Genomic DNA, 14,395 nt, shown 5'->3' with positions numbered 1-14,395 from the left:
AGGAAATGTCATGTTTTACACTTTGGGGTACAGTATAGTGATGGGTGACATCTGCAGCCTCAAATTTCTCCAGGAAAGCCTTAAGGAGTTGGTCTTGGGTTACAGTGAAAACTGTGAGTTTTCGTGAAAGGGTGTGACCCCAGCAGCATGGCGAACTTTGATGTCACGCCATGAAGAAACAAATTAGTATAACTCAATGAAATCCAGTCTGATCAGTACCAGACTTTACAGGCATGATGTCAGACCCGCCCTGAACAGATTGATGTGCCCATTGTCGGAAATACGGACAGCGCCACCTAGTGGCAACAGGAAATGTCATGGCTTTAATTTTGTTGTACTGATTTTCACAGGTTCATCTTGGCCACCTCAAAAGCGGTGAATATCACCATCAGTCCCTCGTGATGCTTCAGTGCAAAAATTGTGAGTTTAAACTGAACGGCGCACCCTGGTGGCAACGCTGTTCAACATGAAAGATGAAGTGGCTTTTGAGGGTCTTGGCAAGTTTATAGAGGCTTGAAATTTGGCACACACCTCCAAATGGATGAAGGCTTTGTTGGCATGTGATCATTTTCATTAAATAGCGCGAAATTGCTCCACAGCGCCCCCTACAAAATTTCAAAACCACAGCCCCTGCTCTGTGTTCTATGTATGATTCTGAAACCTGGTAAGCTTATAGGAGATATCAAGATGTACAAAAAAGTCTCTTGGAGCAATATCCCAAATCCAACAGGAAGTCAGCCATTTTAAAATTAATGTGTAATTTTGGCAACATTTTCCCCTCTTTCCAGGCACCGTTCTTTGACGAACTCCTCCAAGGGATTTCATCATATTGAACCAATCTCCAGTGTGTGGAATCTAAAGACCTTTGTGATGTTAAATTGCGAAGCTTTTTACGTTCAGTGAAACGGGGTGGTTATGGTGGCACTTAGAGTTTGAATCACTCGCCAAAAAGCAGTAATCTGCTGTCACTCAAAAACACAATGTCCAATCTCTCCCAAAGCTCATAGGCGTGATGAGACTCGAGCTCGGAAATGTTTGTTATGCCATTTGTACATAATGGTTAGAGCGCCACCTAGTGGGACGACTATACTCATGGTTGAAGCAAATGAAATGTTAACTGGTGGTTAAATGCATGAATTCCATCAATGTGACATCAGATCGGACGTGCTGGTTTCAGGTGTTGGGCATGGCTCGACACGCCGGGTGTGCGAGGGCCCTCATAACGCTGCTTGCAGCTTTAATTAGGGCCCGAGCACTGATAGTGCGAAGGCCCTATTGTAATTGCTCTGTTTATTATTATTAGGGCCCGAGCACCGAGAGTGCGAAGGCCCTATTGTATCTGCTCCGTTTCTTATTATTATTATTATTATTATTAGGGCCCGAGCACTGACTGTGCGAAGGCCCTATTGTATCTGCTCCGTTTCTTATTATTATTATTATTCACCCCAAACAAGGGCCTTTTTGAGGGCCTAAACATGCTCAAAAACTCATGAAATTTTGCAGACATGCCAGGTCTGGTGAAAAATTTTGTATTTTAATGGTTTTACTTATGAGCACTGGGAAATGGCTCTAGAGCGCCACCTATGCCTTGTTAAATGCAGCCCTACGACCACATAGTTTGAGCTACATGTATGAAATTTGGCACACATGTGTATCATGACGAGCCGAACAAAAAAGTCAGTGGGCCCATTGATGCAAACCCAACAGGAAGTCCGCAATTTAGAAGTGAAGGTGACATTTTGGCTCTAATTTTGTCTTTTCCATGCCTCGAACTTTAACGAACTCCTCCTTGGAAATTGGTCGTATAAGCTTCATATTTGGTCAGTGCCAACTACACCCTTGTGCCATGTTAAATTGCGGAGCTTTTGAGTTTTCACAATACCATGAGGCTGTGGCGCCACGGCGAATTTCGATGACTCGCCATGAAAATCTTATTGCCTCTCATTCTGTCATACATTGTCCGATCTGGACCAAAGAGCACACATATGATAAGGCTCCAGCCCTGAACATATTTCAACTGCCATATTTGACGTCAGCGACAGCGCCACCTAGTGGGAACAGGAAATGTCATGTTTTACACTTTGGGGTACAGTATTGTGATGGGTGACATCTGCAGCCTCAAATTTCTCCAGGAAAGGCGTAAGGAGTTGGTCTTGGGGTACAGTGAAAACTGTGACTTTTCACGAAAGGGTGTGACCTCAGCAGCATGGCGAACTTTGATATCTCGCCATGAAGAAACAAATTAGTATAACTCCATGAAATCCAGTCTGATTAGTACCAGACTTTACAGGCATGATATCAGACCCGCCCTGAACAAATTGATGTGCCCATTGTCAGGAATATGAAGAGCGCCACCTAGTGGGAACAGGAAATGTCATGTCTTAGACTTTGTTGTACTGATTTTCACAGGTTCATTGTGGATACCTCAAAAGCGGTGAATGTCACCGTCAGTCCTTCATGATGCTGCAGTGCGAAAATTGTGACTTTATACTGAACGGTGCACCCTGGTGGCAACGCTGTTCACCATGAAAAATGAAGTGGTTTTTGAGGGTCTTGGAAAGTTTATAGAGGCTTGAAATTTGGCGCACACCTCCATTGTGATGAATGCTTTGTTGTTATGTGATCATTTTCATTGAATAGCGCAAAATGGCTCCACAGCGCCCCCTACAAAATTTCAAAACCACAGCCCCAGCTCTGTGTTTTATGTATGAGTCTTAAACCTGGTAAGCTTATAGGAGATATCAAGATGTACAAAAAAGTCTCTTGGAGCAATATCCCAAATCCAACAGGAAGTCAGCCATTTTAAAATTAATGTGTAATTTTTGTGAAATTTTCGCCTCTTTCCAGGCACCGTTCTTTGACGAACTCCTCCAAGGGATTTCATCATATTGAACCAATCTCCAGTGTGTGGAATCTAAAGACCTTTGTGATGTTAAATTGCGAAGCTTTTTACGTTCAGGGAAACGGGGTTGTCATGGCGGCACGTGGAGTTTCAGTCACTCGCCAAAAAGCAGTAATCTGCTGTCACTCAAAATCAAAATGTCCAATATGTCCCAAAGGTCGCAGGCGTGATGAGACTCGAGCTCGGAAATGTTTGTTATGCCATTTGTACATAATGGTTAGAGCGCCACCTAGTGGAACGACTAACTAATCATGAATGAATGAGTTGAAATGTTAGCTGGTGGTTAAATGCATGAATTCCATCAATGTGACATCAGATCGGACGTGCTGGTTTTAGGTGTTGGGCGTGGCTCGACGCGCCGGGGGTGCGAGGGCCCTCATAACGCTGCTTGCAGCTTTAATTATTATTATTATTATTCAGGCGAAACAAGGGCCTTTTTGAGGGCCTAAACATGCTCAAAAACTCATGAAATTTTGCACACATGCCAGGTCTGGTGAAAAATTTTGTATTTTAATGGTTTTACATATGAGCACTGGGAAATGGCTCTAGAGCGCCACCTATGCCTTGTTAAATGCAGCCCTACGACCACATCGTTTGAGCTACATGTATGAAATTTGGCACACATGTGTATCATGCCAAGACGAACAAAAAAGTCTGTGGGCCCATTGACGCAAACCCAACAGGAAGTCCGCCATTTGGAAGAGAATGTGACATTTTGGCTCTAATTTTGCCATTTCCATGCCTCGAACTTTTGCGAACTCCTCCTTGGGGTTTGATTTCATAACCTTCATATTTGGTCAGTGTCAACTACACCCTTGTGCCATGTTAAATTGCGGAGCTTTTGAGTTTTCACAATACTATGAGGCCGTGGCGCCATGGCGAATTTCGATGACTCGCCATGAAAATCTTATTGCCTCTCATTTTGTCATACATTTTCTGACCTTGACCAAAGTGAACACATATGATAAGGCTCCACCCCTAAACATATTTCAACTGCCATATTTGACATCAAGGACAGCGCCACCTAGTGGGAACAGGAAATGTCATGTTTTACACTTTGGGGTACAGTATAGTGATGGGTGACATCTGCAGCCTCAAATTTCTCCAGAAAAGCCTTAAGGAGTTGGTCTTGGGTTACAGTGAAAACTGTGACTTTTCGCAAAAGGGTGTGACCCCAGCAGCATGGCGAACTTTGATGTCACGCCATGAAGAAACAAATTAGTATAACTCAATGAAATCCAGTCTGATCAGTACCAGACTTTACAGGCATGATGACAGACCCGCCCTGAACAGATTGATGTGCCCATTGTCGGGAATACGGACAGCGCCACCTAGTGGGAACAGGAAATGTCATGGCTTTAATTTTGTTGTACTGATTTTCACAGGTTCATTGTGGCCACCTGAAAAGCGGTGAATATCACCATCAGTCCCTTGTGATGCTTCAGTGCAAAAATTGTGACTTTAAACTGAACGCCGCACCCTGGTGGCAACGCGGTTCACCATGAAAGATGAAGTGGCTTTTGAGGGGCTTGGAAAGTTTAAAAAGTCTTGAAATTTGGCACACACCTCCAATGTGGTTAAGGCTTTGTTGTTATGTGATCATTTTCATTGAATATCCCAAAATGGCTCCACAGCGCCCCCTACAAAATTTCAAAATCACAGCCCCTGCTCTGTGTTTTATGTATGAGTCTGAAACCTGGTAAGCTTATAGGAGATATCAAGATGTACAAAAAAGTCTCTTGGAGCAATATCCCAAATCCAACAGGAAGTCAGCCATTTTAAAATTAATGTGCAATTTTGGCAACATTTTCCCCTCTTTTCAGGCATCGTTCTTTGACGAACTCCTCCAAGGGATTTCATCAGATTGGACCGATCTGCAGTTTGTGGAATCTAAAGACCTTTGTGATGTTAAATTGCGAAGCTTTTTACGTCCAGGGAAACGGGGTGGTTATGGCGGCACGTGGAGTTTCAATCACTCGCCAAAAAGCAGTAATCTGCTGTCACTCAAAAACACAATGTCCAATCTCTCCCAAACGTCTCAGGTGTGATGAGACTCGAGCTTGGAAGTGTTTGTTATGCCATTTGTACATAATGGTTAGAGCGCCACCTAGTGGAACGACTAACTAATCATGAATGAATGAGTTGAAATGTTAGCTGGTGGTTAAATGCATGAATTCCATCAATGTGACATCAGATCGGACGTGCTGGTTTTAGGTGTTGGGCGTGGCTCGACGCGCCGGGGGTGCGAGGGCCCTCATAACGCTGCTTGCAGCTTTAATTATTATTATTATTATTATTATTATTATTAGGGCCCGAGCACTGACAGTGCGAAGGCCCTATTGTAATTGCTCTGTTTATTATTATTATTATTATTATTATTATTATTATTATTATTTCGGCAAATGAATTGGCCGTTTGAGGGCCTAAACATGCTCGAAAACTCATGAAATTTTGCACACGCGTCAGGTCTGGTGAAAATTTACGTATTTTAATGTTCTCAGACATGGCCAGGGAAAATTAGCTCAGTAGCGCCACCTAGAAAAATGAAAAACGCGAGCCCCCGGTATGGGTATGACCTACATGTTTGAAAGTCGGTACACCTATAAAATGTTCAGAGTCGAACAAAAAAGTCTATTATGGCAATGTCCTAAACCCAACAGGAAGTCCGCCATTTTGGATTGAAGGTGACATTTTGGCTCTGATTTTACCATTTCCATGCCTCGAACTTTAACGAACTCCTCCTTGGGATTTGGTCCTATAAACTTCAAATTTGGACAGTGTCAACTACACCCTTGTGCCATGTTAAATTGCGGAGCTTTTGAGTTTTCACAATACTATGAGGCCGTGGCGCCATGGCGAATTTCGATGACTCGCCATGAAAATCTTATTGCCTCTCATTTTGTCATACATTTTCTGACCTTGACCAAAGTGAACACATATGATAAGGCTCCACCCCTGAACATATTTCAACTGCCATATTTGACCTCAAGGACAGCGCCACCTAGTGGGAACAGGAAATGTTATGTTTTACACTTTGGGGTACAGTATAGTGATGGGTGACACCTGCAGCCTCAAATTTCTCCAGGAAAGCCTTAAGGAGTTGGTCTTGGGTTACAGTGAAAACTGTGACTTTTCGCAAAAGGGTGTGACCCCAGCAGCATGGCGAACTTTGATGTCACGCCATGAAGAAACAAATTAGTATAACTCAATGAAATCCAGTCTGATCAGTACCAGACTTTACAGGCATGATGTCAGACCCGCCCTGAACAGATTGATGTGCCCATTGTCGGAAATACGGACAGCGCCACCTAGTGGCAACAGGAAATGTCATGGCTTTAATTTTGTTGTACTGATTTTCACAGGTTCATCGTGGCCACCTCAAAAGCGGTGAATATCACCATCAGTCCCTCGTGATGCTTCAGTGCAAAAATTGTGACTTTAAACTGAACGGCGCACCCTGGTGGCAACGCGGTTCATCATGAAAGATGAAGTGGCTTTGAGGGGCTTGGAAAGTTTATAGCGGCTTTAAATTTAGCACACCCCTCCAAATGGACGAAGGCTTTGTTGTCATGTGATCATTTTCCTTGAATAGCGCAAAATGGCTCCACAGCGCCCCCTACAATATTTCAAAACATCAGCCCCTGCTCTGTGTTTCATCTATGAGTCTGACACTTGGTAAGCTTGTGTAAGATATCAAGATGTACAAAAAAGTCTCTTGGAGCAATATCCCAAATCCAACAGGAAGTCAGCCATTTTAAAATTAATGTGTAATTTTGATGACATTTTCCCCCCTTTTCAGGCCTCATACTTTGACGAACTCCTCCAAGGGATTTCATCATATTGAAGCATTCTTCAGTGTGTACAATCTAAAGACCTTTGTGATGTTAAATTGCGAAGCTTTTTCCGTTCAGGGAAACGGGGTGGTCATGGCGGCACGTAGAGTTTCAATCACTCGCAAAAAGCAGTAATCTGCTGTCACTAAAAAACACAATGTCCAATCTCTCCCAAAGGTCGCAGGTGTGATGAGACTCGAGCTTGGAAATGTTTGTTATGCTATTTGTCAATAATGGTTAGAGCGCCACCTAGTGGCATGACTATAATCCTGGTTGAATAAGATGAAATGTTAGCTGGTGATTAAAAGCATGAAATCCATCAATGTGACATCACATCGGACGTGCCGGTTTGAGGTGTTGGCAGTGGCTCGACGTGCCGGGGGTGCGAGGGCCCTCATAACGCTGCTTGCAGCTTTAATTATTATTATTTCGGCAAATGAATTGGCCGTTTGAGGGCCTAAACATGCTCGAAAACTCATGAAATTTTGCACACGCGTCAGGTCTGGTGAAAATTTACGTATTTTAATGTTCTCAGACATGGCCAGGGAAAATTAGCTCAGTAGCGCCACCTAGAAAAATGAAAAACGCGAGCCCCCGGTATGGGTATGACCTACATGTTTGAAAGTCGGTACACCTATATAATGTTCAGAGTCGAACAAAAAAGTCTATTATGGCAATGTCCTAAACCCAACAGGAAGTCCGCCATTTTGGATTGAAGGTGACATTTTGGCTCTGATTTTACCATTTCCATGCCTCGAACTTTGACGAACTCCTCCTTGGGGTTTGATTTCATAACCTTCATATTTGGTCAGTGCCAACTACACCCTTGTGCCATGTTAAATTGCGGAGCTTTTGAGTTTTCACAATACTATGAGGCCGTGGCGCCATGGCGAATTTCGATGACTCGCCATGAAAATCTTATTGCCTCTCATTTTGTCATACATGTTCCGATCTGGACCAAAGAGCACACATATGATAAGGCTCCACCCCTGAACATATTTCAACTGCCATATTTGACACCAGGGACAGCGCCACCTAGTGGGAACAGGAAATGTCATGTTTTACACTTTGGGGTACAGTATAGTGATGGGTGACACCTGCAGCCTCAAATTTCTCCAGGAAAGCCTTAAGGAGTTGGTCTTGGGTTACAGTGAAAACTGTGACTTTTCGCAAAAGGGTGTGACCCCAGCAGCATGGCGAACTTTGATGTCACGCCATGAAGAAACAAATTAGTATAACTCAATGAAATCCAGTCTGATCAGTACCAGACTTTACAGGCATGATGTCAGACCCGCCCTGAACAGATTGATGTGCCCATTGTCGGGAATACGTACAGCGCCACCTAGTGGCAACAGGAAATGTCATGGCTTTAATTTTGTTGTACTGATTTTCACAGGTTCATCGTGGCCACCTCAAAAGCGGTGAATATCAACATCAGTCCCTCGTGATGCTTCAGTGCAAAAATTGTGACTTTAAACTGAACGGCGCACCCTGGTGGCAACGCGGTCCACCATGAAAGATGAAGTGGCTTTTGAGGGGCTTGGATAGTATATAGAGGCTTTAAATTTAGCACACCCCTCCAAATGGATGAAGGCTTTGTTGTCATGTGATCATTTTTATTGAATAGCGCGAAATGGCTCCACAGCGCCCCCTACAAAATTTCAAAACCACAGCCCCAGCTCTGTGTTTTATGTATGAGTCTGAAACCTGGTAAGCTTATAGGAGATATCAAGATGTACAAAAAAGTCTCTTGGAGCAATATCCAAAATCCAACAGGAAGTCAGCCATTTTAAAATTAATGTGCAATTTTGGCAACATTTTCCCCTCTTTCCAGGCACCGTTCTTTGACAAACTCCTCCAAGGGATTTCATCATATTGAACTATTCTTCAGTGTGTGGAATCCAAAGACCTTTGTGTTGTTAAATTGCGAAGCTTTTTACGTCCAGGGAAACGGGGTGGTTATGGCGGCACGTGGAGTCTCAATCACTCGCCAAAACGCAGTAATCTGCTGTCACTCAAAAAAACAATGTCCAATCTCTCCCAAAGGTCGCAGGCATGATGAGACTCGAGCTCAGAAATGTTTGTTATGCCATTTGTACATAATGGTTTGAGCGCCACCTAGTGGAACGACTAACTAATCATGAATGAATGAGTTGAAATGTTAGCTGGTGGTTAAATGCATGAATTCCATCAATGTGACATCAGATCAGAGGTGCTGGTTTTAGGTGTTGGGCGTAGCTCGACGCGATGGGGTGCGAGGGCCCTCAAAACGCTGCTTGCAGCTTTAATTATTATTATTATTATTATTATTTCGGCAAATGAATTGGCCGTTTGAGGGCCTAAACATGCTCGAAAACTCATGAAATTTTGCACACGCGTCAGGTCTGGTGAAAATTTACGTATTTTAATGTTCTCAGACATGGCCAGGGAAAATTAGCTCAGTAGCGCCACCTAGAAAAATGAAAAACGCGAGCCCCCGGTATGGGTATGACCTACATGTTTGAAAGTCGGTACACCTATATAATGTTCAGAGTCGAACAAAAAAGTCTATTATGGCAATGTCCTAAACCCAACAGGAAGTCCGCCATTTTGGATTGAAGGTGACATTTTGGCTCTGATTTTACCATTTCCATGCCTCGAACTTTGACGAACTCCTCCTTGGGGTTTGATTTCATAACCTTCATATTTGGTCAGTGCCAACTACACCCTTGTGCCATGTTAAATTGCGGAGCTTTTGAGTTTTCACAATACTATGAGGCCGTGGCGCCATGGCGAATTTCGATGACTCGCCATGAAAATCTTATTGCCTCTCATTTTGTCATACATGTTCCGATCTGGACCAAAGAGCACACATATGATAAGGCTCCACCCCTGAACATATTTCAACTGCCATATTTGACACCAGGGACAGCGCCACCTAGTGGGAACAGGAAATGTCATGTTTTACACTTTGGGGTACAGTATAGTGATGGGTGACACCTGCAGCCTCAAATTTCTCCAGGAAAGCCTTAAGGAGTTGGTCTTGGGTTACAGTGAAAACTGTGACTTTTCGCAAAAGGGTGTGACCCCAGCAGCATGGCGAACTTTGATGTCACGCCATGAAGAAACAAATTAGTATAACTCAATGAAATCCAGTCTGATCAGTACCAGACTTTACAGGCATGATGTCAGACCCGCCCTGAACAGATTGATGTGCCCATTGTCGGAAATACGGACAGCGCCACCTAGTGGCAACAGGAAATGTCATGGCTTTAATTTTGTTGTACTGATTTTCACAGGTTCATCTTGGCCACCTTAAAAGCGGTGAATATCACCATCAGTCCCTCGTGATGCTTCAGTGCAAAAATTGTGAGTTTAAACTGAACGGCGCACCCTGGTGGCAACGCTGTTCAACATGAAAGATGAAGTGGCTTTTGAGGGTCTTGGAAAGTTTAAAAAGTCTTGAAATTTGGCGCACACCTCCAATGTGCATAAGGCTTTGTTGTTATGTGATCATTTTCATTGAATAGCGCAAAATGGCTCCACAGCGCCCCCTACGAAATTTCAAAACATCAGCCCCAGCTCTGTGTTTTATGTATGAGTCTTAAACCTGGTAAGCTTATAGGAGATATCAAGATGTACAAAAAAGTCTCTTGGAGCAATATCCCAAATCCAACAGGAAGTCAGCCATTTTAAAATTAATGTGTAATTTTGGCAACATTTTGCCCTCTTTCCAGTCACCGTTCTTTGACGTACTCCTCCAAGGGATTTCATCGTATTGAACCAATCTCCAGTGTGTGGAATCTAAAGACCTTTGTGATGTTAAATTGCGAAGCTTTTTACGTTCAGGGAAACGGGGTTGTCATGGTGGCACGTGGAGTTTCAATCACTCGCCAAAAAGCAGTAATCTGCTGTCACTCAAAATCAAAATGTTCAATCTCTCCCAAAGGTCACAGGCGTGATGAGACTCGAGCTAGGAAATGTTTGTTATGCCATTTGTCGGTAATAGTTAGAGCGCCACCTAGTGGGACAACTATAATCATGATTGAATGAGATGAATTGTTAGCTGGTGGTTAAATGCATGAATTCCATCAATGTGACATCAGATCGGAGGTGCTTGTTTTAGGTGTTGGGCTTGGCTCGACGCGCCGGGGGTGCGAGGGCCCTCGTAACGCTGCTTGCAGCTTTAATTAGGGCCCGAGCACTGACAGTGCGAAGGCCCTATTGTAATTGCTCTGTTTATTATTATTATTATTATTATTATTTCGGCAAATGAATTGGCCGTTTGAGGGCCTAAACATGCTCGAAAACTCATGAAATTTTGCACACGCGTCAGGTCTGGTGAAAATTTACGTATTTTAATGTTCCCAGACATGGCCAGGGAAAATTAGCTCAGTAGCGCCACCTAGAAAAATGAAAAACGCGAGCCCCCGGTATGGGTATGACCTACACATTTGAAAGTCGGTACACCTATATAACGTTCAGAGTCGAACAAAAAAGTCTATTATGGCAATGTCCTAAACCCAACAGGAAGTCCGCCATTTTGGATTGAAGGTGACATTTTGGCTCTGATTTTACCGTTTCCATGCCTCGAACTTTAACGAACTCCTCCTTGGGGTTCTATTTCATAACCTTCATATTTGGTCAGTGCCAACTACACCCTTGTGCCATGTTAAATTGCGGAGCTTTTGAGTTTTCACAATACCATGAGGCCGTGGCGCCACGGCGAATTTCGATGACTCGCCATGAAAATCTTATTGCCTCTCATTTTGTCATACATTTTCTGACCTTGACCAAAGTGAACACATATGATAAGGCTCCACCCCTGAACATATTTCAACTGCCATATTTGACATCAAGGACAGCGCCACCTAGTGGGAACAGGAAATGTCATGTTTTACTCTTTGGGGTACAGTATAGTGATGGGTGACATCTGCAGCCTCAAATTTCTCCAGGAAAGCCTTAAGGAGTTGGTCTTGGGGTACAGTGAAAACTGTGGCTTTTCACGAAAGGGTGTGACCTCAGCAGCATGGCGAACTTTGATATCTTGCCATGAAGAAACAAATTAGTATAACTCCATGAAATCCAGTCTGATTAGTACCAGACTTTACAGGCATGATGTCACACCCGCCCTGAACAGATTGATGTGCCCATTGTCAGGAATATGAAGAGCGCCACCTAGTGGGAACAGGAAATGTCATGTCTTACACTTTGTTGTACTGATTTTCACAGGTTCATAGTGGCCACCTCAAAAGCGGTGAATATCACCATCAGTCCTTGATGATGCTTTAGTGCAAAAATTGTGACTTTAAACTGAACGGCGCACCCTGGTGGCAACGCTGTTCACCGTGAAAAATGAAGTGGCTTTTGAGGGGCTTGGAAAGTTTATAGAGGCTTGAAATTTGGCGCACACCTCCATTGTGCTTAAGGCTTTGTTGTTATGTGATCATTTTCATTGAATAGCGCAAAATGGCTCCACAGCGCCCCCTACAAAATTTCAAAACATCAGCCCCAGCTCTGTGTTTTATGTATGAGTCTGAAACCTGGTAAGCTTATAGGAGATATCAAGATGTACAAAAAAGTCTCTTGGAGCAATATCCCAAATCTAACAGGAAGTCAGCCATTTTAAAATTAATGTGTAATTTTTGTGACATTTTCCCCTCTTTCCAGGCACCGTTCTTTGACGAACTCCTCCAAGGGATTTCATCATATTGAACCAATCTCCAGTGTGTGGAATCTAAAGACCTTTGTGATGTTAAATTGCGAAGCTTTTTACGTCCAGGGAAACGGGGTGGTTATGGCGGCACTTAGAGTTTGAATCACTCGCCAAAAAGCAGTAATCTGCTGTCACTCAAAAACACAATGTCCAATCTCTCCCAAACGTCTCAGGTGTGATGAGACTCGAGCTCGGAAATGTTTGTTATGCCATTTGTACATAATGGTTAGAGCGCCACCTAGTGGAACGACTAACTAATCATGAATGAATGAGTTGAAATGTTAGCTGGTGGTTAAATGCATGAATTCCATCAATGTGACATCAGATCGGACGTGCTGGTTTTAGGTGTTGGGCGTGGCTCGACGCGCCGGGGGTGCGAGGGCCCTCATAACGCTGCTTGCAGCTTTAATTAGGGCCCGAGCACTGACAGTGCGAAGGCCCTATTGTAATTGCTCTGTTTATTATTAGGGCCCGAGCACTGATAGTGCGAAGGCCCTATTGTAATTGCTCTGTTTATTATTATTATTATTATTAGGGCCCGAGCACTGATAGTGCGAAGGCCCTATTGTAATTGCTCTGTTTATTATTATTATTATTATTATTATTATTATTATTATTATTATTATTTCGGCAAATGAATTGGCCGTTTGAGGGCCTAAACATGCTCGAAAACTCATGAAATTTTGCACACGCGTCAGGTCTGGTGAAAATTTACGTATTTTAATGTTCTCAGACATGGCCAGGGAAAATTAGCTCAGTAGCGCCACCTAGAAAAATGAAAAACGCGAGCCCCCGGTATGGGTATGGCCTACAAGTTTGAAAGTCGGTACACCTATATATCGTTCAGAGTCGAACAAAAAAGTCTATTATGGCAATGTCCTAAACCCAACAGGAAGTCCGCGATTTGGAAGAGAAGGTGACATTTTGGCTCTAATTTTGCCATTTCCATGCCTCGAACTTTTGCGAACTCCTCCTTGGGGTTTCATTTCATAACCTTCAAATTTGGACAGTGTCAACTACACCCTTGTGCCATGTTAAATTGCGGAGCTTTTGAGTTTTCACAATACTATGAGGCCGTGGCGCCATGGCGAATTTCGATGACTCGCCATGAAAATCTTATTGCCTCTCATTTTGTCATACATTTTCTGACCTTGACCAAAGTGAACACATATGATAAGGCTCCACCCCTGAACATATTTCAACTGCCATATTTGACATCAAGGACAGCGCCACCTAGTGGGAACAGGAAATGTCATGTTTTACACTTTGGGGTACAGTATTGTGATGGGTGACATCTGCAGCCTCAAATTTCTCCAGGAAAGCCTTAAGGAGTTGGTCTTGGGTTACAGTGAAAACTGTGACTTTTCGCCAAAGGGTGTGACCCCAGCAGCATGGCGAACTTTGATGTCACGCCATGAAGAAACAAATTAGTATAACTCAATGAAATCCAGTCTGATCAGTACCAGACTTTACAGGCATGATGTCAGACGCGCCCTGAACAGATTGATGTGCCCATTGTCGGAAATACGGACAGCGCCACCTAGTGGCAACAGGAAATGTCATGGCTTTAATTTTGTTGTACTGATTTTCACAGGTTCATCGTGGCCACCTCAAAAGCGGTGAATATCACCATCAGTCCCTCGTGATGCTTCAGTGCAAAAATTGTGACTTTAAACTGAACGGCGCACCCTGGTGGCAACGCTGTTCACGATGAAAGATGAAGTGGCTTTTGAGGGTCTTGGCAAGTTTATAGAGGCTTGAAATTTGGCACACACCTCCAAATGGATGTAGGCTTTGTTGTCATGTGATCATTTTCATTGAATAGCGCGAAATTGCTCCACAGCGCCCCCTACAAAATTTCAAAACAACAGCCCCTGCTCTGTGTTTTATGTATGAATCTGAAACCTGGTAGGCTTATAGGAGATATCAAGATGTACAAAAAAGTCTCTTGGAGCAATATCCCAA

Source organism: Rhamphochromis sp. 'chilingali', assembly GCF_963969265.1.
Source record: "Rhamphochromis sp. 'chilingali' genome assembly, chromosome: 15".
Lineage (NCBI taxonomy): Eukaryota > Metazoa > Chordata > Actinopteri > Cichliformes > Cichlidae > Rhamphochromis > Rhamphochromis sp. 'chilingali'.
This window is presented reverse-complemented; position numbering follows the sequence as displayed.